General features: G+C 37.4%; 1 protein-coding gene across 2 annotated transcripts in view; it reads left to right on the top strand.

The window, feature by feature from the left end:
* Positions 1-3,720: 3,720 nt before the first annotated feature.
* The window catches only part of LOC108709380 (calcium/calmodulin-dependent protein kinase type 1G), a 62,456-nt gene continuing 40,494 nt past the window's right edge, over positions 3,721-25,682 (top strand). Inside the window, exon 1 of one of the 2 annotated variants that reach the window (XM_041583710.1) lies at positions 3,721-3,819. The gene's annotated coding sequence lies outside the window, so the exon portion shown is untranslated. Of the gene's footprint in view, positions 3,820-15,689; positions 15,797-25,682 lie in introns of those variants that run through there. The other variant, XM_018249149.2, reaches the window with a different exon arrangement.

Genomic DNA, 25,682 nt, shown 5'->3' with positions numbered 1-25,682 from the left:
TAGCATTTTGTTCAACTCTCCAGTTTGGAATTTCAGCACTGATCTGATTGCTAGGGTCTAAATTACCCTTGCAACCAGGCATTGGTTTTAATCAGAAGAAGAAGGCAAATAATTAGGTATAAAAAAAAAAAAAAAAAGGCAAAATAAATAATAAAATAAGGCAAATAAATAAATGCGGAAGACCAAATGAAAAGTTGAAAAAGTTAAAAAAAAAACAAACAAAACTTGCAACTTTTTGTCTGCTCATCCCCACCCTAGTAACAGTGACACAAAGAACATTTATACTGTCTTTTTTAATACGTTTCTTAATGTTTTAAGTTAGACCAAAGTCAGTACTTGTCTGCAAATAAAGTAAAACAAGGGCCTAGGTTCCCACCAAGGCTGGGGCCCACCGGGTTTTTTCCCAGGCCCCTGGCAGGCCAGTCCGACTCTGCTCAGAGAACAGTCTTCCAAACAGATGTGTAAAAAGATTGGTGTTTATTTGGCAAACCAGGGCGCACAGCCTTATGCTTTTCGTATCTCAGCCCATTATTAGGGTTGCTATCTGGCATGTATTTTACCGGCCTGGCCGGTAATAATGATGAACGGAAGGCTCCTTTAAACCACCATAATCTAAGCGCTGGGAGTGAGACTTTTTTTTTATCAGTGGAAGTATAATGAAAGCAATACTGTTTCCTATGACATGTTTCCTAATTCCTATAATACATATTCAGTAATTTTTTTTTTTTTAAAGGTTTTCAGTTAAACAGTGATAAAGTGGATTGGAATATATGAGATACATTTAATCACTTGGATAATTCCACAAGCTTTGAGAGCAATTATGTCTCATGCCCCAGGCAAGACAAATGGGAAACTAGGTAACCAGGAAATCTAGGGAATACATTTGATGATCCCAATTGATGTGCTAATTTAACACCTTAAATGAATGCAAATTGTCTGCACACTACAGACAGAAAGTAGTCAAAGTGGATATTTGCCATTGTAATGAGTCATCTTTGTTAAATCCAAATTTGTGTATTTCCATTTAACAGACGTGTACAATTTGTACCTCTTCCAGTCTCCCTTTTAAAACAAAATAGAATGAGAACTTGGATGTGTTAACTACATTCTTGTTGCCTGTGCTTGTGATAGACCCTGCAATGCAGGCATCCTGGCCTTACATGCTTACTGCAGTCAACATCCAGGTCTCGCCTTTCTGAATGATCACAGCTAAACCTACAATGACAGATGGACAGGAATCTGCACACAGGTATAGGATCCGTTATCCGAAAACCCGTTATCCAGAAAGCCCAGAATCACAGGAAGGCTGTCTCCCATAAACTCCAAATAATCCACATTTTTTGAAATCTGTTATCTGGTAAACCCCAGGTCCCGAGCATTCTGGATAACAGGTCCCATACCTGTATGTGTTTTATACTGGAGATAAAAAAGAAACCTTCTGACTCCAATTTTGCTCAGGGAAAATTACAGTGCCATATAGGGGCACTAACATAAAAATGTAATAAATATATATTTTTTTATTATGAAGAAAGACAGATGCTGACAGAGGGATAGTGAAGAGTTATTTGATTATTTCATAAAAGGTACAACATTTTGAATTGACTATATTTAGCTTTTATGCTTTGATTAAAGTTTAATTTTTGCAGTAATTCCCCTTGAAATAGTCGTGGAAGTAGCAGCAGCATCCAATCAAGCCACCCAGATTAGCCCTCACAATTTGAGAAACCCTGCTATAAAGAAACACACAGAAAGGTACTATATTTATAAAAAACAAAAATAACCACACAAACGCTGCTATAGTGACATATTTTTTTTTTACCTTGCTTACTTTTAATTAAGCACTATAGTGGCCTCTTCTGGCACTAATTCTTCTACTTTTCCCCAGACTTCCTCATGTTAGTCATGTGGGCTGAGTAGAAATATATTAATATTGGAATCTAAGGATATTCAATACCATAAAGTACAAACATACAAAGTAACATTAGTTCATACATTTCTCAAGCATTAAAACAAGGTAGAATAGTAGGAAAAGCAACAGCCAGTGTCTTACTAGGGAGGCTGGGACCCACCAGGCTTCTGCATCAGGGGCCCTTTCTGTCCCACTCCAGATTGTCCCGCTTCTCTACCTTCTACAGGCTGTCCCTCTTTTCTGCACTCTCCATCCTGCTTCACTGTTCCACATCAGTCTTTCTCTACTCCATCCCATTCCAGTTTGCCCCACTTCTCTGCCAGCTGCAGACCCCTTCTCTGACTCACTCCTGTCTAATGATGGGCGAATAAATTTGGCAGATGCAAATTTGCGGTGAATTTCAGAGTTTCTCCACCAGTGAATATATTTGTGAAACTGCGACAAAAAATTTGCTTACGAAAAATCCGCCGCAACAGAATAGTCACACGCATAAAAATTGTTGCGCGTCAAAATTATTCGGACGCCCATTGACTTCAATGCACTTGGACAAAATAGGCGCGCGTATAAAAATTGTCGCAAGCTTCAAAATTGCAGCGCATTAAAATAATTTTGACGCCCATTGACTTCAATACGTTTCGCTAATCTTTTGCCATTTCGCAAATTTCGCAGTAAATTTCTCAACTTTTTCGACTAAGCTAAATGGGACAGATTCGCCCATCACTACTCCTGTGACACTTCTCCATCACGCTCCAGTCTGTTCTGCTTTTCTGCCTAGTCCTGTTATTGATCTTTGGACTTTGCTCCTTGTCTAGTACTTTTTACTGGCATTCCTGAAGAATTCATTTCCCCTTTTTGAGCACTGAGAATATCCCCAGTAGTAATCCCTTATATGTAAATAATAAAGCATAGTGTACACCAAACTAAAATGCAAAAGACTGTTAGCAGTCGCTTCCAGCACAGTACAAATACAAAACAAATTAGAAGAATGCTAACATTTAAAAACATATTTCACCATGCTAAAAAATACAGTGTAATGGAAAATAAAGAGCTCTTAATTTTACAACAGTTAAATTGTTAATATTAACATAATATAGACTTCCCAGATAGACTAGCACACAGTATTTCGTAAACGTATACAGGTATGGGATCCATTATCCGGAAACCTGTTATCCAGAAAGCTCCAAATTACCGAAAGGCAGTCACCCATAGACGCCATTATAATCAAATAATCCAAATTTTTTAAAAAGTATTGCCTTTTACTCTGTAACAAAACTGTATCTTGCACTTGATTCAAACTAATATTGGAAGCAAAACCAGCTTATTGGGTTTATTAAATGTTTACATGATTGTCTAGTAGACTTAAGTTCTGAAGATTCAAATTACGGAAAGATTCATTATCTGGAAAACCCCAGGTCCATTCTGGATAATAGATACCATGCCTGTATATATTTTTTGGATTTTGTATTTATTCTGGGATCCCCATGTTATATACAATCCAAGACCAGCGTTTAACATATATTATGATCCAAACTTTACATTTTCAGAATAAGACAGAGTCTAAATTCTTAACTTGAAGGTGCATATAATAAAACGTGTTTTTAATATAATGATTTTTGAACACTTTGCTCTCTGCAGTCAGAACTTTCAATATATTTATGAATGATTTTTTTGTGGGCAATTTATTTATGACTATATATTTTTATCATCTTATTATTCATTGTGTATTTAAGAATACACAATTGTCCAAAGGTCAATTTGATTTCTGTGCATGCAAATATTTAAACAAACTATTGCTTTCCTCCTTTTTTTCTACAGCCTGGTATGCGAATCGTGCAAAGCTACTGCTATCTGCAGATTCCTGTTTTCTTCGATCTACATGCTCCATTAGTTGAGAAAAATGCTGGAGAGAGGTAATATATTGTTTATAAAAGCCATTTTTTAACAATTGAGAAACTTGTAGAGCTTTTGATGTTATCTAGCCCAGGGATTTGCTCATCTATATCAAGGAATTTTTTTTTATTATAAAAAAAAAAAAAGATAAAAGGATTGGCATGCTAGAAGGCCAATATGTCATTCACATGTCCCTGCAGAAGGATAAAGGACTGCACGGCATCTACAGTAACAAATCCCCCCTCTCTTTTAGTGAGTTCAATAACAAGGCTTGGACTTGGCCTCCAGGGCATCAGAAAAAACCTGGTGGGCCCCGCTAACAGACATACTCCCTGACAAAAACTGTGGGCACTCACAGCATTCCCCCTGAACTCCCCGCAATTGTGGCCGCAAAGGATAGAAGCAAAATGGTAGGTGGGGGAGGAGAAGAAGTTGCACCCTCTGGATGAGCTGGCACAGGGTACTTTAGGGGGTTGCGGGGGCCCCTGAGGTGGCAGCCATCGTGAGCCCCCAGTCCAACCCTGTACAGGAGCATGATGCTAGAATGGAACAAGTACTTGAAAGAGCAAGTCAGAACAATTTAAAGCTTAATAGACAGAAATGCAATTTTAGCCAGTATTCAATATAAAATACCTAGGTCCTAGTGGAATATTTATAGAGGGCTTGCTAAAATTGCATTTCTGTCTATTAAGCTTTAAATTGTTCTGACTTGCTCTTTCAAGTACTTGTTCCAGTCTCCTGTACAAACCCTGGTGATAATACCAGATGCTAGCTCCACAATAAACAGGCAGCTAATAACCTAAGCAACAAAAAAAAAGTTTGACTGAGTTATAATAACAAGTAAAATCATCACAATATTTCTATTTGTCTGTATAAGGAAATATTTTTCCTTTTCTCACTGCCTCAGCCACTAACTGACATTTCTTGGGTAAATGTATGAGTTGCAAAGGAATGCTGAGTAATATGACATGACTAGTTGCCACAAGGTACTTGAACTACTTCACAGAGATGCAAATAAAAGGCAAATATTAGCCTTTGGCTGTGTTTTAAGCCTGTGGTACCTTTCAGACAGCTAGGACAAAGGTTAAACCCTACGAATGCAGTGTTTTCTGATGCACAGACTACTGTATATGCTCATATAGAGGAAAAAAAAGCCATAACCATCCAGAGCCTACTGGTCCGGGGGGAGCAATAAAAAAAGCAATAGTAATTTTATAAAACACTGCGACAAACACCTGAGTGCTTATATACTGTAATATATTATTTATTATTGTAGCTTAGGCCATTGAAAACTATAGCAGCACCCACACCACCATGTCAACACTGTTATGTTCATTTGTACTGCAATACATTGAATTTTATTCTATAGGTCAGCTCCAAAATTGGGTCCCCATGCTATTTAGAACAGGTTGATAGTGGCATTTCCTTCTGCAGTAGACTATAGCAATAAAATGGAGACAATGAATTAAAGGGGTGGGTCACCTTTAAAGGGGATGCAACGACAAAAATATAAAATCCAATTTTTACATCCTTTAATGAAAAAGAAATCTATCTCCAATATACTTCAATTAAAAAACGAGTACCGTTTTTATAGGAAACCTGATTATATTCCCCCTTTGTTTTACTTGCTCTGACTGCTGCGGATAGGAAAACTTCAGACTGTCCCTAAATGCTCTGCAGGGAAACTGATTATACTTTCAAATGGCAGGGCCACCCACCCAAGCTATTTCTGTAGGGCCCCCCACCCACCCTACTTCCCAGAACTTGAGCAGCTTTGTTTGTTTCCCTGTAGAGCAGCCGGCGACCGTGTAGAGATTTGTATCCGTAGACCTAGTGCAGTCTGCACTGTTTATTAATCAGTCTTGCTGTATCGGTTTCTATGGCAGAAATTTTTTGACTTGTGCTGTTTTGATAATTTACGACAATGCCTAAGCTTAGCCTCCCAACTGAAGCCCAGACCACACTGAGCATGTGTGTGTAGTCTTGGTCTTGCAAAGATGTTTAACATAGATGATGACCCACCAGCGGCCAACTTTGAAAACATAAATCATTTCTTAATTAGGCTTCCGGTGCAGTAAGTTCATGTTTATATTTTGTATACAAAATATAGCATTTCTACCATTATTCTATTATAGACTTTAGTTCCCCTTTAAGTGAACTTTCACATGTTATAGAATGGGTAATTCTAAGCAACTTTACAATTGGTACATAATTAAAAAACCATAAATAAAAATTGAAGACAGACTGTAAATTGTATCAGAATAACACATACATCATGCTAAAACTTATTTTAAAGGGGGAAAAACCTCATTCATTCTAAACAAAATCTTGTGTTGTGAATTTCGGTCCTGTAAAAGAAAAAAAAAAATTTGAAAAACAGTGGTATAAATAGACATAGAATTTGGAATTCTACCACTAGATGTTGCTCTTCAGTTATTTAAGAACAAGTGATCTATTGCTAAATCATATAAAAAATATAATACAGTCCCTATACTGATTATAACACACTTCTTAATATACAGGTATGGGACCCATTATCTGGAAACCCATTATCCAAATTACGGAAAGGCAGTCTCCCATAGACTCCATTTTATCCAAATAATCCAAATTTTAAAAATTATTTCTTTTTTTCTCGGTAATAATAAAACAATACCTTGTACTTGATCCAAACTAAGATATAATTAATTCTTATTGGAAGCAAAACCTGTCTATTGGGTTTATTCAATGTTTATATGATTTTTCAGTAGACTTAAGATATGAAGATCCAAATTACGAAAAGAACCATTATCCGGAAAATAATAGGTCCCGTATAAGGATTTTCTTTAAATTCATCATTCACTTTAATAAAAATGATTCAATTAAAAATGAATGATAATAGTCGTAAATAAAAAGCAGAGAAGAGTGACCCCTAGTAATGCTGCACCTGGTTACGGTGAACTGCTGTCTCCTCCTGTTGTGTTTCATAACACGTCACTACGTATGGTTCTTTTAATTACATTTATTAGGAATTTTATACTGTCATTAAAAGTTACGTTTTATTCATTCAATAAAATGTTGGGATAGACACGGTGGGATGGTGCAGCATTACTAGGGGTCGCTCTTCTCTGCTTTTTATTTACCATTAGTATACATGACCCTGCACACCACCCTTTGCTTCTTCTGATGGTTGGTGCTCTCACATCCACATTTTTCCTAACAGTAATAGTCACTGGCCAGGTGGCAGGAACTAAAAACCTATGCTTACACTAACGTTGTTATTTAAGGTTATATTATTTGAAAATCATTTACCCTACTGATAGAATGCAAGTTGCTGGGCTGGGCTGAAAACTAATTGTATTTAAATAAATATAATCCATGCAATACTTTCTTTCTGAATGTTCTAATTTTCAAATAAGCTGAAGTTTGAGTCCTGGTTCCCATTTTCCATCCTTTTATTTCATCTTAAATTATGTTTAGAGAGAGAGTTAAATGATAAATAATGGTAATCATCAGGGGCCCATGTAACCAGCACTCCACATGTCAAAGTAATTAAGGCGAGAGTTCATACTCATAAACCCAATGTCACTTGCTTTATCGGCACATACAGTAGCATAATGTGTAATGTTTTCAACAGATGTCCTTGTGGCTCACTGGTATATAAAAGAAACAGTTCAGTGTAAAAATAAAAACGGAGTAAATAAATAGGCTGTGCAAAATAAGAAAAAAATGTATAATATAGTTAGTTAGCCAAACTTTTATATTTATAAAGGCTGGAGTGACTGGGTGTCTAACATAATAGCCAGAACACTACCTCCTGCTTTTTCAGCTCTCTAATTCAGAGTTAGGGGTCCGTTTACTAAAGTGCGTTAAAAATATTCGCACAATATATAGACAGAATTTTCGCCAAATATGTTATCGCCAGTTTACTAACCTGCGGTAAATATAAATTTGCGAATTTTCTTGCGCAAGAATAATTGTTCGCCAGTTATCGCATTTGCTGAAAATAACGCTACGTACACATTAACGCATGGTTTACTAAACAGCGAAATGTGCTAAAGACAAAATTAACGCCAGAATATTCGCAAACTTTTACCGCCACATATGAAGTGGCGTAAAAGTATTTTTTCTGCCAGAAAATTCTCAAGGGGCAGGAAATATCCCATAATAATGTTTTTTTTTTACCCATCATTCTTTGCTGACAGGAGACAGATCTGTAGCTATTGCTGACAGGATGTTTTGGCTTCTGCTTCTATCTGGTGCAACAGCAGCAGTTTCAGCTCAGAGTCGTATTATTGGCAACGGCATCACAGTCCAACGATTCGTCAGCCTCTACGCTTTTTGGTTTCATTGGGATTGGCTACATTAAACTGTGCATTTCTATGAAGCAAAGAGATTGACTGGTATCATTTCCTATGATTCTATTGGCAGAAGGGTTTATATGATGCAGACATGTTTGATTGGTGTTACTCTGGAGATGTTGTTGGATGGTATAATCATCAGTCAATAAAGTTTATAAGTTTTGAAGATGCATTTCTGGCCATAAATGTCACAGTAAAAATTGCCATAATAACCGCCATAAAACAAGACTATTTTATAGCATAAATATTCGCAAAAACTTAATTTTTCGCCAGAAAATTCGCAACTCGCTAAAATTACCGCTAACGTAAGCTGGTTCCTTAACGTAGTTACCGCAAGTGATCGCAATGACTTCTGAGCGCATCGCTGTTTAGTAAACTTAGTCGCTGCGAATATTCTGGCGTAAAAATATTCTCAGCGATAACATGCGGAAACTTAAAGTCAGATTTACCGCACTTTAGTAAACGGACCCCTATGTCAGCGACTTGAAGGGGGGCCACATGGGACATAACTGTACAATGAGTTTGCAATTGATCCTTAGCATGCAGCTCAGATTCACAAGCAAACAGTTATGACCCATGCTGGCGCATGTGCGAAAACGGCATGTACGTTTATTTCTTAATGGCACACCTGGGGCGGGGGGAGCTGGTCTGGGCCGGCAGGGGCCCATGAGGGCTGGCCCAGTCCGACACTGACTAAAGAGACATTTTAAAGTATAATTAATTACTCCTGGAGAAATGCTTGTTAAGACAGAGAAACATTTTTTCCGGGAGGTAAAAAAAATATTCGGAACAAGCATCAAATGAACACTGTTTACCCAGTCCTTGCACTTAAATTAACACATTGTTTTGATTTGCTCATTCTTAGATGCAGTATCTTTGGAGATCTAAGTTTGCGATAGACTTAACAATAACAACATGTGCAGCAATTATTTTTGTTACATATATGCTTGGGCTATATCTAAGCCAACATGTTGGAAAACTTCATCTGCTGATGCATCTTATATAGCAATGTATGATGTTCAGACAGTATCCACTTGCCTGCTGTCAGTTGAATTGCACACAGTATCAACTATCAGTGTATAGCCACAGGAACATGTTCTACTTTATTGGATAGGAATTGCCCATTTATAAAGCGTCATAAAAAGTGCACCAATGTCTAAAGAAAAGCAACATAATTGTCAGATCTGAAGGGAAAATTGAAAATAGATATAAGCTATTGAGCTCCAATTACTTATATAGTATTTTTGGAAAAATGGTGTGTATTTTTGGAATGGCAATGGTGTGATCTAGTGTTATTACAGTGGCCCCATGAATCATGAGCAATGGTAAGTGTTTCTAGGGAAAGAGTTTAAATTTCCACTGTGTATGGCATGTACACTATATTTATTAATTATGCATCCGACAGTCGTGTCTCATCTGATCAACGTGGCGACAACATCCGACAATGCGTTCACTTACCTTATTTCCGTTGCATGTGATTTGACGCCTGCGTTTTTGCGCTGTGCGTCGGATCGCTCCAAAATCGTCTGTGTAGTCCTAACCTTAATGGTAGTAAATAGTTTTTGAGTGTTTTGAGCAAACAGGATCATGCCTTTCTGGATCTGAAAGGTTACTAAATATGAACTGAAACAAATTTGACAAGCTATTCACTATTTACAGTCATATATATAGTTGACGCAAATGTCCTTACCTAAGGTACTGGTCACATTTGAAAAAGTCACTGAATAAACATCAGGTAGATGCTTTCAGGGTTATTATTCAAGTAATGAATCATTCAGTCCATAGGATATGCTCCTCCAGATACACAAATACACACCATGAACAACATGATAAAAACCTATTAAAATATTCAAGACATGACTGTAATTTTTTGTGTAAAAAGTAAATATGTGATGCTATGAGATGGGCAAATATTACTTGCAACCCTGTTTTTGTTTTACAGTCTTTACAATCTTTTTGCAACTCGTTGTAAAGTAACATACATTTTTGCTTTTTTTAAATTTAGAAATAAGATCTGCCCTGGTGGTACTTATTCCTGAAGAAATAGTCCAATACTATGTAGTAATTACGTGCAATAAAGCTCTAGAACTCATTTCAGGAGATAAAGACCATTTCTGGGAACAAAATGCTCATGTTGATGGTTTTATGTGGAGCAAAGGAAAAATACATTGGAAGGGAATTCTAATTACGTGTACAGTGTGATGGGCAAACTCATTTCTTTATCAAGAAGTCCCAAACATGTGCAAATTATATAGTTAAACATAGGCACAAACAGTGAGTGATTTCGTTTAGTATTGATCTTACAGTAAGTAAGTATTATGATACAGAGAGCAGAAAATGCATGTTAATTAAAGCAAGTTGACTAAGCTGTGGTTGTGTGCGCAAGACAAGGATAATTATGCCCACCTGGATTTATAGCACATGTGGGATTGATATTAGATATTCAAACGGTGTATAATTATAACAGTGTTCAATATACCTTTTGATATTGCATATGTATGTGTAACCATAGTGATGTTTGAATGCCAAACATGATCATCTTGAAAGCAAAACTGACCCTGCTGTCAAATTATATCTCAGAGGAACAACAGACAAGTGTCATAGTCTGAATTATATTCACAGTGACAGCAAGACATAATAATGCAAAACCCATGTCTGAATGCATAAATATTAGTAAACAAGACTGAGGGGCTTATTTATTAAAGGAATTGTTCAGTGTAAAATAGTTAGTTATCCAAAAATGCAATATAAAGGCTGGAGTGACTGGATGTCTAACATAATTGCCAGAGCACTACTTCTTGCTTTTCTGCTCTCTTGGTTTACACTGACTGGTTACCAGGCAGTAACCAATCAAAGCCTTGAGGGGGGGCCACATGGGTCATATCTGTTGCTTTTGAATCTGAGCTGCATGCTGAGGATCAATTACAAACTCACTGAACAGAAATGTACCATGTGGCCCCCCTTCAAGTCGCTGACTAACTCAGAGTTATAGACCTGAAAAGCAGGAAGTTGGATTCTGGCTGTTTTATTAGACATCTGTTCACTCCAGCCTTTATACATTACATTTTTGGCTAACTAACTATATTAGAAACATTTTTATTTTGCACAGCCTATCTATTTACACAGTTTTTATTTTCACACTGAACTGTTCCTGTAAAGGTTGTATTTTAGTGGTTTTAGAGGTTCTAGAAACTACAACTAAACGCACAAACTCTAAAACTACAGTTGTCATTGAATTTATTAAAAGATCTGAATATAAAAAGGACGAGTGAAAAAAGTGATGAAAGATGTGCTAAAAATACAAATTCCTCAAAAACCTCTAAAAAAAAATTTAGTTTTTCGGACAAATCCTAGCAAAAAAAAAAAACATCAGAAAATCTCAGTTTCATTTGGTCCCATTGACTTTTTGGCAAAGTTATGTCATAGAGGTTTTCATGGTTTTCACACTTAATAAATCTAAAATGTTTATAGCTTTTTAGAAATATAGGAAAACCACAAATATTTTGTGTTTTGGTGAAAAAAACCCTAAATCCCTTCCTATCATTTAACTCAATCCTAAATCCCTTCCTATCATTTAACTCAATCCTAAATCATTTCCTATTATAGAACTCAATCCCAAATCCCTTCCTATTATAGAACTCAATCGGGAATCCCTTCCTATCATAGAACTCAATCCCAAATTCCTTCCTATCATAGAATCCCAAGTCCCTTCCCATCATAGAATCCCAAGTCCCTTCCCATCATAGAATCCCAAGTCCCTTCCTATCATATAACTCAATTCCAAGTCCCTTCCTATCATATAACTAAATCCCAAATCATTTCCTATCATAGAATCAATCCCAAATCCCTTCATATCATACATAATCAATCCCAAATCTCTTTCTATCATAGAAATCAATCCCAAATCCCTTCCCATCATGGAATTTAATCCTAAATCCCTTCCTATCATAGAACTTGATTCCAAAGTCCCTTCCTATCACAGAACTCTGTCCCAATGTCGCTTCCTATCAAAATAATCAGTTCCAATGACTCTTCATATCATAGAACTCAGTCCCAAGGTCCCTTCCTAACATAGAACTCAGTCCCAATGTCCCTTCCTATCATAGAACTCAGTCCCAATGCCTCTTCGTATCATAGAACTCAGTCCCAATGTCCCTTCCTGTCATAGAACTCAGTCCCAATGTCCCTTCCTATCATAGAACTCAGTCCCAATGCCTCTTCGTATCATAGAACTCAGTCCCAATGTCCCTTCCTGTCATAGAACTCAGTCCCAATGTCCCTTCCTATCATAGAACTCAGTCCCAAGGTCCTTTCATATCATATAACTCAGTCCCAATGCCTCTTCGTATCATAGAACACAGTCCCAATGTCCCTTCCTGTCATAGAACTCAGTCCCAATGTCCCTTCCTATCATAGAACTCAGTCCCAATGCCTCTTCGTATCATAGAACTCAGTCCCAATGTCCCTTCCTGTCATAGAACTCAGTCCCAATGTCCCTTCCTATCATAGAACTCAGTCCCAAGGTCCTTTCATATCATATAACTCTGCCCCAAGTCCCCTTTTTATCATATAACTGAGTCCCAAGGTCTCTTTCTAGCAGAGAAGTCAATCCCAAAATCCCTTGCTATCCTAGAACTCAATCCCAAATCCCTTTCTATTATAGTACTCAGTCCCAATGTGACATTCTTTCATGTTACTCATAGTACTTTACATTACCATTGAGAGGATGAATTATGTATTTCTGGATTTTTTCTACTTTGTACATATTGCTTGATGATCTGGCACAACATTGAAATGAAAACATGTTCTTGTAGCTGGGATGTCTCTAGTATGGCCCTGATTCTAACAATAAGAGGACTATTATAGTTTAATCCTTGAATCTTAAATGTATTTTACACTGCCATGAAGAATATAACAAGCAAAAGAACTATGTGGGACATTCACTAAGAATCGTAGTTGCGCTGGCGTCCGCTTCGCCGACTTCGCCAGGCGTAGTTTCGCCAGCACTCTGCAAATTCACTAAAATCCGAAGTTGCGCTCAGGGGTATCGTAAGGTTGCGAAGTTGTGCTAGCGTTGATTCGCTAAGCAAAGGTGCCCACTGTATAGATAAGTTGCCATGAGTTAGGAAATGTAGGGGGGAAGGAGGGGAGCCCCAAAAAATGTTTAGATCTTTTTCAGCCTATCACCCATAATAAAGAAAAAACTTTCTAAATTTTCTAAATTTTGGGATTTAGAAAAAATTGTAACTTTTTTTTGAAGCAATCCCTACCTACTCTATTGCGCTTCGTCTGGTCTAGCAAAGTTACGCCAGCGTCCGTCAGTGAATCGGCGAAGTAACGATAATGCCCAATACTAGCGAATTCACGCTAGCGTTAGGCGCTTCGGCGCTTAGTGAATTTGCCCCTATGTGTCCCAAAGCTCTTCAATTTAGGATAATGGAACCGTTGTTAAGCCGGAAATGTATTAATAATCAATTAGTTGTAGGATCATTGATTTTAAGCATGTAAATACCATTCCAGATTACCCTCCTTGTTGATGTGCATAGATAATTTTCCCTTGGCAATGTAGAACCCTAGTACAGCACAGCAATGAATGGTGTACTGTAATGGATTAATATTGTCCCTTACATCCTTAAAGAGATACTGACACCAGAAATTAAACCATTTTTACATCTCTCATAGTATTGACTTTGTTTGCTACTTATAGTTTTGTCATAATGTATTTGCTCAAAGCTTTTACATTACCCATTTGACTCTACGTGCTCGTCGGGACAGTCAGGTTGGCAAAACAGTCAGGTTTAGGAACTTCAACTAGAAATTATTTATAAAAACAGACCAAAAACGATCAACATGGCCTATAGGTAACTTTTATTGTACATTCAAATATTTATAAAGTAGTTTTTAGCGTCAGTATCACTTTAAAACCAGTTATATTTCATATCTACATTTTGCATGTAGATTTAATATGTATTCCCATGTTTTACCAGTAAGCCACAAAGGATAAAGAATTACTAGCTATAGACAAGCTTTAGAACTGATTCCTAAAAGTAGACTAGTAGGTGTATTGACAGTTTCTGTTACATTTATTGCAGGGGGACTAACTGATATTGACAAATAAGAGGAAAAAGTTTAAATGTCCTTTGGTGCTATTACTATTGGTCTGGGTCTCTCTTGGCAGATGATCTATCAGTCATAGTTTCAACAAAATCTAGAACTGAAAAAAAGTTCTCCCTTTGCCAGTTCTATGTCATGGATGACATTCATTTTGGTTCCTTCAGATGATCGGGACAGCAAATAAATAGGCCATAATTCTGTTGTATTCCAAAATGCAGACTACAATCAAGTATGAAGTTGTTTAATATTATTATGTTCAAAAATCTTTAGCACTCAGCTCATGAATGTCCAGTGCCAATAGGTTGATAGAGGTATAAACAGTCACCTACAAGGACTCATGTAGTACTGCAACATAAAAAGCTAAGCACAAAAACACATGGAAAACACTGCAATCCTTAGCTTTCTAAGGATTCCAGTGTAATAATGGTAATTGGCTACAACTCCAGAAAATCTTGTGCAAGTTGTAGCTTCTTAGTTGGGATGGCATTGCTTTGTTTAACACATGTCAATTGCACATTTAGATACAACCAGATAAGTGAACCTTGGACTAACTAGCAGTAGTGATTGGTGCATTTGTCCAGCTTTGCTTCGCCTCGAATTTCACGAATTTCCTGCGAAATTCGCAAACTGTTTGCAAAACTGCGATTTTGCAGCCAGCGACAATCCGACAATTCAAAGTTGACGCCGGAGCCCATTAAAGTCAATAGGCGTCCATTAATTGTCACCGACGTCAAAATTGGTGCCGGCGTAAAAGAGAAAATAAATTTGACACTGGTGTTGGAACCGTCGCTGCCATCAAAATTTTTTGACGATGGTGAATTTTTGCTACAAATTTATTAGTTGCCGAATTTGCCGCAAATTCTCGCCTGCCGAATAAATTCACCCATCGCTAACTAGCAGCTTAATGCCGGTTTAAATTCTAGGGTACACCCTGTCCCTTGCAACTTATGTGTAAATGCATGGAATTCATTGGAGCTGGTTGTACCAAAACATTGATGCTAGGGGCAATTTTCAAGGAGTGAGCATAGGAGTGTAGGCAATTTTCTCTTTGCTATTTCATTCACTTATAAGTGTTATAGCATAAATCAGGCATACACATGCACAACAATCAACACTACTATACAAATGCACAGTACAGAATGCGTCATTCATACAGAGAAGTATAGAAAAAGTTGTAGAATGAAAATGAAGAATGCACTGGGAATCAAATTTTCAGAGATTTAATCTATGTGATGACATAGCATTGCTGGCAGTGGCCGTCTGGATTTTTTCCCCCGTTTCCAGTTGATCCCTCCTTTGAATACAAATAGAGATGGATACAGCAACTTGTGAATCAGTAGTGTATGGTATGTGTCATTGCGTCCTCCTCTCCAATGCTGCTTAGTAACCATCCACTAGGAAGCAATCATTTCTCCTCCCCTCTGATTTCTGATTCTTGGTAGCAGTGCATCAGGTTTACTGGCGTAGGTTCTTCTCAAAGCAAACATTTCAGCAGTTTCCCTGATCTTCCTAAAACAAAGAGGCTGAACTCTGCGCTGATCCCTTGGTAAGGATATTTACAGCAGTGTTGTGTTCTAATACTATATCTCTATGCACAGTTGTCACAATCTGTATCACCCTGACAAATTATATAGTGCTTTGGTGCATGCTTGTTATTGTATATCATGCATAAACCTGTAAGAATCCTTTATGAATCCTCCTGTGTAAGTTTAGTGCAGGAGTAGTGAAATCTGCATGTTTGTGTTTCTCTGCAGCAATCATCCTCACGTGTGCATTCTCATTCATAGAATCAGGTTCTCGTCTTATTTATAGTAACATTGATGTTTGTGTTCTAACCTGGAGTTGTTTCCAAGTTCTCTGCATAATTAGGATATTTCTGTGTTTGCAATAGCAATGCTCTGTTTTAGACAGCACTAGGCATTGCAGGAATTTTAAGAGTGCTGAGCTGTTGATGCATATAAAGGTATGGGACCTGTTATCCAGAATGCTCTGGGGCTTTCTGGATAATGGATCTTTCTGTAATTTGGATCTTCATGCCGTAAGCCTACTAGGAAATCCTTTAAAAATTAAATAAACCAGATAGGCTGGTTTTGCTTCCAATAAGGAATACTTATATCGGAGTTTGGGTCAAGAACAAGGTACTGTTTCATTAATACAGAGGAAAAAAGAAATAATTAAAAGAAAATTTAGATTATTTGGATAAAATGGAGTCTATGGGAGACGGCCTTTCTGTAATTCGGAGCTTTGTGGATAACAGGTTTACAGATAACATATACTATATGTGTTGTCCACCACATATGTTAACTATGAAATAATTGCATTTGTCTTACTCTGAGGGGCTGATTCACTATGGGTCAAATATCGAGGGTTAATTAACCCTCGATATTCGACTAGGAATTGAAATCCTTCGACTTCGAATATCGAAGGATTTAGCGCAAATTCTGCGATCGTACGATCGAAGGATTATTCCTTCGGTCGAACGATTAAATCCTTCGAATCAAACGTTTCGAAGGATTTTAATCCAACGATCGAAGGAATATCCTTCGATCAAAAAAACTTAGGCAAGCCTATGGGGACCTTCCCCATAGGCTAACATTGACTTCGGTAGCTTTTATCTGCCGAACTAGGGGGTCGAAGTTTTTTTTAAAGAGACAGTACTTCGACTATCGAATGGTCGAATAGTCGAACGTTTTTTACTTCGAATCCTTCTATTCGAAGTCGTAGTCGAAGGTCGAAGTAGCCCATTCGATGGTCGAAGTAGCCCAAAAAATACTTCGAAATTCGAAGTTTTTTTACTTCGAATCCTTCACTCGAATTTAGTGAATCGGCCCCTGACTGTATACTCAAGCTGCAGCATCTACTCTTTGGGAGGTTTTATTTGAAACTCTTGAGCAAACTATACATATTCACACACATACAGCATACACACATACATGTACAGGTATGGGACCTATTAACCAGAATACTTAGGGCCTGGGGTTTTCTTGATAACAGATCTGTCATTTGGATTTCCAAACATTGCCTACTTAAAATTAGTTTAAACAATAGGATTGTTATAAGTAATAATCAGTCAGTTGTAAAAATCTGTATTACATGATTAAAATGGAGTCTGTTCGGAGCTTTCTGGATAACAGGCTTCCGGATAAAACAAACCTACAAACAAGGCAGTTGCTTTCTAAAAAATGTATTCCTTTTTTAAAATTCTTTGTATTGCTGAGAGTTGTTTGCGCTTCTTATCATGAACACGATCACAGAAATGTGACTTTTGTTCACCGAACAACTGTAAATATTAAATATTACAGCAAGCGAGCGGAAATACAGCTTGTGGACACAGAGGTGACAAAACAAATGTACAAATACTGGCATATTACTTCATTCCTCAAGGCCAAATTCATTTGGCTGTGAGATGGTCAACCTTGGAAAAGTGTGCGTATCTCTATAAAAACTGTACTCTTTATTAAAATACATTTGTATGCTGTTTCTCAGTGATTCATTTCAAGGCAAAATAATGTGCTTAGTTACACCAGCTCAGACAGATGAGCCTTCACTTTGCCTGGTAATCCTAAATGTTGGCATTTTATGAGAATATCACTCATGTACACTGTAAAAAAATAATAATAATATATAATATATATATATATATATATATATATATATATATATATATATATATATATATATATATATATATATATATATATATATATATATATATATATATATATATATACATATACACACTAGTACAGTGTAGCATTCCCTCAAACTGCTCCCAAACTAAACCTCAATTTACACCCCAAATACAATTAAAAACATATACCCTCATATATTACTATTTAGAGGGAGTTGACAATTTCCAAATTAATCCTAGCATGCAGATGTCAGAGAGAGTAATTTTCTCCTCTAGAAATCAAAGAATTGCAGCCCCAAACCCCAGAATTACTGGATAGTACCAGAAAACATGAACTTAAGTAAGATTTATAGCAGACCCATCAAGCAGACCGCACAACTATTCCATGGCCCTTTCATCCTCTGGGTCCCAAAAGTCACAGGGTCTGTTGTATGGTAGTCACACCACTGCCTATACTGTATCCATTCTTAATTTACTAAACCTCTCAAATATTTAGTGGCCATCAAATCCCCTACCTAGAAGCACTCATTTTTGCTTTAAGTCTGTTAGGTGTTTCCATACACTTATGTGACAAAATGAAATATTTTCTAATTGTCTGTGTGTTTATATAATCAACTTATTGTTACATATGCATAAGTATGCTCTTTTTGTCTTTGTTATAAAGAGATAGTATTTTAGCTTTTTCGTTTGAAATTAGCCAAGATCAAGAGTGCCTCCACTTTACTGTAATTGTGAATCACACTGAAATAACCTTATCTTTTGTAAGCCATGTTACAGACAAGGGCCTTTTCTTCATCCTCTGCCATTATTAATGGTTCCCAATGAAAAGAAGAGAATTTTTAACTTACAGTTAAACTTGGATGCAATCAAGGTATAGAGAATAGCACTCAAACCTTTGTCATTGATTATTCAGTTGTGATCAATGTAGGTGTAGGGACCTATAGGATCTGTTAGGCTCCTATAGAATTAAATCCCTACCCTTTCTTTACTCCTTTGTTATTGGGCATAAGCCCTTGTAACAGTTCATTTAGTACACCACTAGTTATTGGTCAAAGGGTGTAATACCATTTCCTGCCACACTTCTATATAGTGTGTGTAGAGAGTGGCCTCTTCCTCTTTGGCTCCTGGTGTCTGTGCTGCTAGGTGTTTCCCATTGAGCCTGGGATCACCAAGGCCCCAGTAAAGCCATTCGCCCCCAAAGGGACCTGTACCTTTGGTGATTAAGTCAGGGACCAGGAAACCCTGTGAACGAGGTTAGCTATCATTAGGCCAGATCTTTAATAGACTCTCTAGGAGAGTGAGATAAGTCAGCTTTATATAGCATGAGCAGCTGTGTGCTCCATCAAGGATAGTAGCAGGGAGTAGCTTCCCAAAGGCTTCTTTGTTTGCCTTTAGTGCAGGGACTCCGTGGATAGGTTGTTAGGCTTTAAACTTCGTCTCCCTAACTACTCCACTGGTGATCATGATCCCCACAGAGGTATATCTGTATTCTGGGAATTGATGTACACTTGACTACTATGCCTTATGGGAGTGACGGCCTTCATTGTGCTGTATCATCTTCTGCTAGCCTCCCTCCTCTGTGATATGCTATACCTGCGTGAGTAAACCTGTGGTCATTTGCATTTGTTATAATAAACCATCTACTTTATTTGCACCAAAGAACCCCCTGGTGTCCAATCAATCTATTTTTGTATACAGTAGCCTGTGTTGTATACATCTTAAAGGGATAGCTTCCACTTGGCGAAGGCTCTGACCCTGTTGTGTAAGTTGCTTGTTACCAATGCTTTATCATGCTAGTGGGTATTTGTCTAAATACAGCCAAATAGGTGCTACATAGGCAAAAGAGGACTATATCTGACAAACTAGTGTTGGTGGGACTTCTAATTTTGGTGCATTCTTACAGACAAGAGAGTCAAACTTTTGTATATATTTTTCTAGTTATTAAACACCCTCACACACAGTGTCAGACTGGCCCACCAGGATACCAGGAAAACTCCCAGTGGGCCCAGGTGTCAGTGGGTTCATGCTTGTAAACATTTGGCCAATTTCATGTATCGATTTAATTCCCTATTTCTAGGCGAACAGAGGCTAAATTGTATTATAATTATATTATTATAGTATGTAAAGAAAAAAGACTAGGAGAATAGGGGCTGAGTGAGGAAAGGAAAAAATAATAGTAATGAGTGGGCCCTTGGTCTTGGGTTTTTCTGTGGACCCCTATTGTCCCAGTCTGACACTGCATACTTGTTTTTGTTTTAGATTTTTTCTTATCACAAAGAGGATGCAATTTTCACATACAGTACCAATCTGAGGTTGTGGCTGCTAAATTGGTGTTTTTGGAAGAGATGAGAAGTCTTAGTTTCATGTGGCCACACACAGGAGTTGCAAAACTAGTAATATCTTTGGATGACACTTGGTTAAAGCATACGTTAATAGTTAAAACTGAATGAACAACAAATGACTAATGCTGCATTTCAAGCTTAATTAGAGCTAGTAAATCACAGCTGGGCGGATCATTTACAATTTGGTGCTTAAGTTCTACCTAATACAATAGCAGTGGCATGTTTAATTCGATTATAAGTGAAAAATCTATTTTCGGTACAAAAATGTTTCTCGCAAGGATCCTGCAGTTAGTTCAATTAGCTGGGACTGGGCTTGCTAAATTGAAAAATGAAAAAAAAAGCTTCTTAGGAGTTGTATTGTAAACAAAAGGGTAATTAAAAATGAATTAATATGGTGTTTATTGGGCTGTAAATGGGCCTGATATAAGGAGAAAGATGTGGCTGGATCAGACATGCTCTGGTGAGTCTGAAAATACACAGGCTGCAGAAGTAAGTGGGTGGAAATTAGAATTCAGCTGCTGCTTATATTGTATGTGAAAAATAAATATAATGTAAATAAATAATTATTTCTGCATAAAGTAGCAGTATTTAACCCCTAAAATCAAGAGTATTGTTTTTATATTACATGACTACACATTTTACATCAACTGTTTCTGCCTCAATGTGATTCACTTTTCTTGGCTACTTTGCATTAAAATAAAGAGCTACTCTATGTGGCATATGTAATAATGGTTGTCCATGAAGTTGTGTTTTCAGCAACTATAAATATTCCATGTTAGGGTAGGACCACATGGACGTTTTCGGTGCGATCCGACGCGCTGCGACAAAACACCTGCGACAAGTCGCATGTGACAAAAACAAGGTAATGGAATGCATTGTCGTAGCGTTGATCAGACGCGACACAACTGTCGGATGCAGACGCAGCATTTTGTCGCAGTGCGTCGGATCGTGCCGAAAAAGTCAGTGTAGTCCTACCCTTAGATGATGTCAGGCATTTTTTGATTTGGCTGTGGTAATGTGGTACTTATATAGCAATTAGTAATAAAAGGGATGTGCTTCTCAATTCAAGTTGTCCAATAAAAGAGTTGCCTCACCCTGTTGCAGAGATTTTATTACTCTTTGGGTTGAAGCTCCCTCTTTTTTCCTGATTTTTTTGGTACCCTCAAGCCCCAGGCCTGGATTTGTGGAAAGGCCATAAAGGCCTGGGCCTAGGGCTGCAAAGTTTTAGGGGTGCCATGCCACCCACTTGCCACATTGATTGGGAGCTTTACTGGTTACTGCATCTGCTTTCAAAAACAGGTTACAGATCTAGGAAAACATGCCATGATCGTTGCAGTGCTATTATATATATTAAAACAACAAATTGGCACTATTCACAGCCTTATGCTAGCCCACCATCCACATCTTTGAGCCATCCTGTTGGGGCAGCCACAAAGTTAAGAAACCTTAGTTGTTGGATAAATACTGTAGGGGGGTTATTTATCAAAGTCAGAATTTATCTCTTTTCAGCTACAAACTCCGATCAAATCTGCTCTTGTTTTTTTACGCTTATCTATTATTACATTTTCCCCAAAAAATTGACTTGCAGAAAACCAATTCGATTTTCAAATTTTTTTCGGATTTTTCACGTTTTTTTTTTTTCATTGCACGAAACCCAGCTCACTTTAAAAAAAAACATTGGGACGTCTCCCATTGACTTATATGCAACCTCGACAGGTCTGAGATGCCCGATTTTCTGATTCTGACTTTTCCATGCTTGGGGTTTAATAAAAAAATAAAAAAAATTAAAAAAAAAAAAAAAAGTTAAAGAACCCCCTAGGTGTTTTGGGTCTTGCAGGATTTGCCTTGGTTGCTGAACAGCTAAATTGCAACAATGGTGTTGTCCATAGGAACTAACATTTACTTCCATTTTCTACCGATACTTTGGTTCAGTTGTATAGGGAAGTTTAAGCAATAACAGTTTAAACGTGTTTTAGGAATGCCTTCATTGTATTTGATATACAAAGGTTTATCTTTTGCCCCCCCAAACTTTTCCAGTTATTCTCCATGTTCTACCCCTCAGAAGTCATTTTAATCAAATAATTCACTTTCTTAAAAATTATTTCCTTTTATATCTGCAAAAATAATACAGTAACCTTGTATTGATCCCAGCTAAGATATAATTGATCCTTGTTGGAGGCAAAACAATCCTATTGGTTTAATTAATGTTTAATTTAAGACCCCTTATCTGGAAAACCTCAGATCCAGAGCATCATGGATAACAGGTCCCATACTTGTATCTAGTTGCACTGATGAACAAAAGTTGTTGGCAGCTTTGGACATATGTCTTTGAAGTTCAAGACTGCATTTGTCCTATTAAGATGTCTGGGGTGCTTAGTTTGCCACAGAAACATACAGGAATTATTGGCATGTCTTCAACCATAAGCCTTTAAATTTCCTATTAATGGATTTGAAGCAATAGTACTAGTAATGGGCGAATAAATTTGGCAGGTGCATATTTCCACATTTCCCTGCCAGCGAATACATTCACGAAACTGCTGAAAAAATTCGCCCCTGCGTCAAAAGTTTTTGGACGTGCGTCGGAAAAGTCGCATCAACATTATTCGTACACCCCTTGACTTAACGCCAGCATCAAAATTGACGCAAGCATCAGAATTGACGTGGACGTCAAAATTCAAAAAATTTCCACCGAACGAAGCGGGACAAATTCGCCCATCACTAAATAGTACATAAGTAGCATGAGGCTTGAGCATATTTTTCACTACATTTTTTATTCTGCCCTGAGCAGCTAAACAAACATGGACTCGTGTGTTCATATATAAATGCAATTAAGGTCATATGTAGTGGGCTCGGTTATTTCAGCTCACATTGTGCAAAGTTAAATGCCAGACCATAACAATGACAAAGCCAGTAATCACATCTCCATTGGGTTTTCACAGTTTGAATTTCTACTGCAAAACCTGAGTAACTTCTTTGAAACACATCTCTAATTAGTTTTTAATTGCTGAGCTCCTGACCCTCCAGAACAATATCAAACTCACTTGCCAAATATTCATCTCGCCAGCTTACCTGCTGAGTAGAATTGATAGCTGTTTGGCCACATCACTTATGGCCTGAGATTCCATGATGGTGATCACTGACCATGTGCATTGGAAACCCATACATGGTCCTGGCCCTGATTGCTGATATGGAGTCTGTGACAGGAAGTTATATGGTCAAATATCATGGCCTCAAACCCAATTGTACAGAGCTATTCAGGAACAGCTATAAGGGAGCAGTTCACTATATGGCAGCTGGGGTGTTGCAGCTAGGGAGAAGGCAATAAGGACTAACAGGTGTGGGACCTGTTATCCAGAATGCTCAGGACTTGGGGTTTTTCAGTTAATTGATCTTTCCGTAAAGTCTGCTAGAAAATCATGTAAATATTAAATAAACCCAACATGCTGGTTCTGCTTCCAATAAGGATTAATTATACCTTTAGTTGGGATAAAGTACAAGGCACTGTTTTATTAATACAAAGGAGAAAAAGGAAATTTGGATTATCTGGATAAAATAGTCTATAGGGGATGGCCCTTCTGTATTTCGGAGCTTTCTGGATAACAGATTTCCAGATAACGGATCCCATTCCTGTAGTTAACAATCAATGGTGTGTTAATTTCCCCTTTAGTGTTTGATAAAAAAAAAATATCTGTCCATCTGAATAGTTTCATTTGAGGTTGTTCCTTATTCCATTTAACTAAAGGTAGCCATACTGGGGCAGATTAAAGCTGCCAATATCGATCCTTTAGAGACTGATTCGGCAGCTTACCTGCCAGTCTATGTGGGACTTCTGACGGGTCTCCTCGATCAATATCTGACCAAGATATTGATCGAGGAGGTTTGATTTTTTTTTTAGAGATCGAGGACCGCATCAGCTAGCTGATGATAGGGTTGTCACCTAGCCGATAAAAAAATTATGCTTTATCCCAATGTTATTAATAGGGGAAAAAGATAAATATATAGGAAGGCCGGTATATTTTTCCAGAAAAGGTGGCAACCCTAGTTTATTGTCTTCGTCCTGTCGGCGGCCAGTCTCTTCCTTCGTTCGCCCTTAGGGAAGAACATTTAGATTAACCTGATATTGCCCTACCAATGGTGGACATACTGGAGAAAGATCTCATAGTTTATGGCAACCTTAAACCCCTTCTTTTCACTCTCGCAGAAATGGAATAAGGGCTTCATTTACCACAAAAAAACATGCAAATTTGCAGACATGAAAAGAAAGCTATACATTAAGGAACTCAATAACACTCACCTTGTTCATGTTTTATGGAGTTCCCTGCCCTGCTCACGATTGCTAAAAAAAAAAAAAAGAATTAAAATATACAGTTTTACATCTTGTAAGGGCAGGGCCTTTATTTTACAGTATTAAAATGATACACGGTGCAGGGGAAATAAGATAACAAGAATACGAAGCTGGTATTGCAAGATTGTTTAGCAACCCTTGATTCATATTTTGATTCATATTCCATTCCTATGATTCGAAATTGGCCGAATACGGACCTATTCGATTGAAAACTGAACTATTCAACCAAAAAAAACTTTGTCTTAATTTTGGTTGGTCTTTTTGAATTCGAATTTCGATCCTTTGATTACCAGAACAAGCAGAAGAAAGTGATGGAAGTATTGGAAGAATTGTAGTTTGCTGGTATCACTATATTGATATATAGTAGAAACTTTATTTATTAAATCCTTAAAGGGGTGGTTCACCTTTAAGCTAATATGTAATATGTTATAGAATGGCTAATTCTTAGCAACTGTTCAATAGTTTTTAAATTATTTGCCTCCTTCTTCTGACTCTTTCCAGCTTTTAAATATGGGTCACTGACCCCATCTAAAAACAAATGATCTGTAAGCAGGGTCGGAGTGGGCCGGCGGGACACGAGCTGTGGGCCCCGTTGGCCCAGATTGGCACCCTTATCCACTTTTTAATGCCTTGACCTCACTTTGTCAGGCAGTCGCGGCCAAAAAATTAAGTGCGTACTCATGCGCACAAATGAGATGCATTCTGGTAGAACAAATTCTGGTAGAAACTTGGGTACCAGTTAATGGCACATAAAATAATGCCAACAATAAAATTATTACAATGCAGATGGGACATGGGACTATATTTTGACAACAATAAATTGCATGTGATTTTGTGTGCAATTAGATACAATAGACTACAACAGACAAAAAGAGCCCTGTATTTTATGCCTGGTCAGTGCATGTTGTGCATTGGTAATGGCACACAGAGCAATTAATTGGCACAATGGGCTAATTGGTGCTAGGTGCAACCATGAAGGTGTGATTTATCAATGTTTGAACTTTTGCATTATTTGAATTATTTGTACACAAACAAATAGCATTTTCAAAAACTCGAATGTTTGGCATTTATTAAGCACAAAAAACTTCGGCATCTAGAACTAGCAAGTTTTTGT

This window comes from Xenopus laevis, chromosome 2S (genome assembly GCF_017654675.1).
Source record: "Xenopus laevis strain J_2021 chromosome 2S, Xenopus_laevis_v10.1, whole genome shotgun sequence".
NCBI classification, from domain to species: Eukaryota; Metazoa; Chordata; class Amphibia; order Anura; family Pipidae; genus Xenopus; species Xenopus laevis.
Note: the sequence above shows the minus strand (reverse complement) of the source record. Positions and strands in the feature narration are given on the sequence as shown.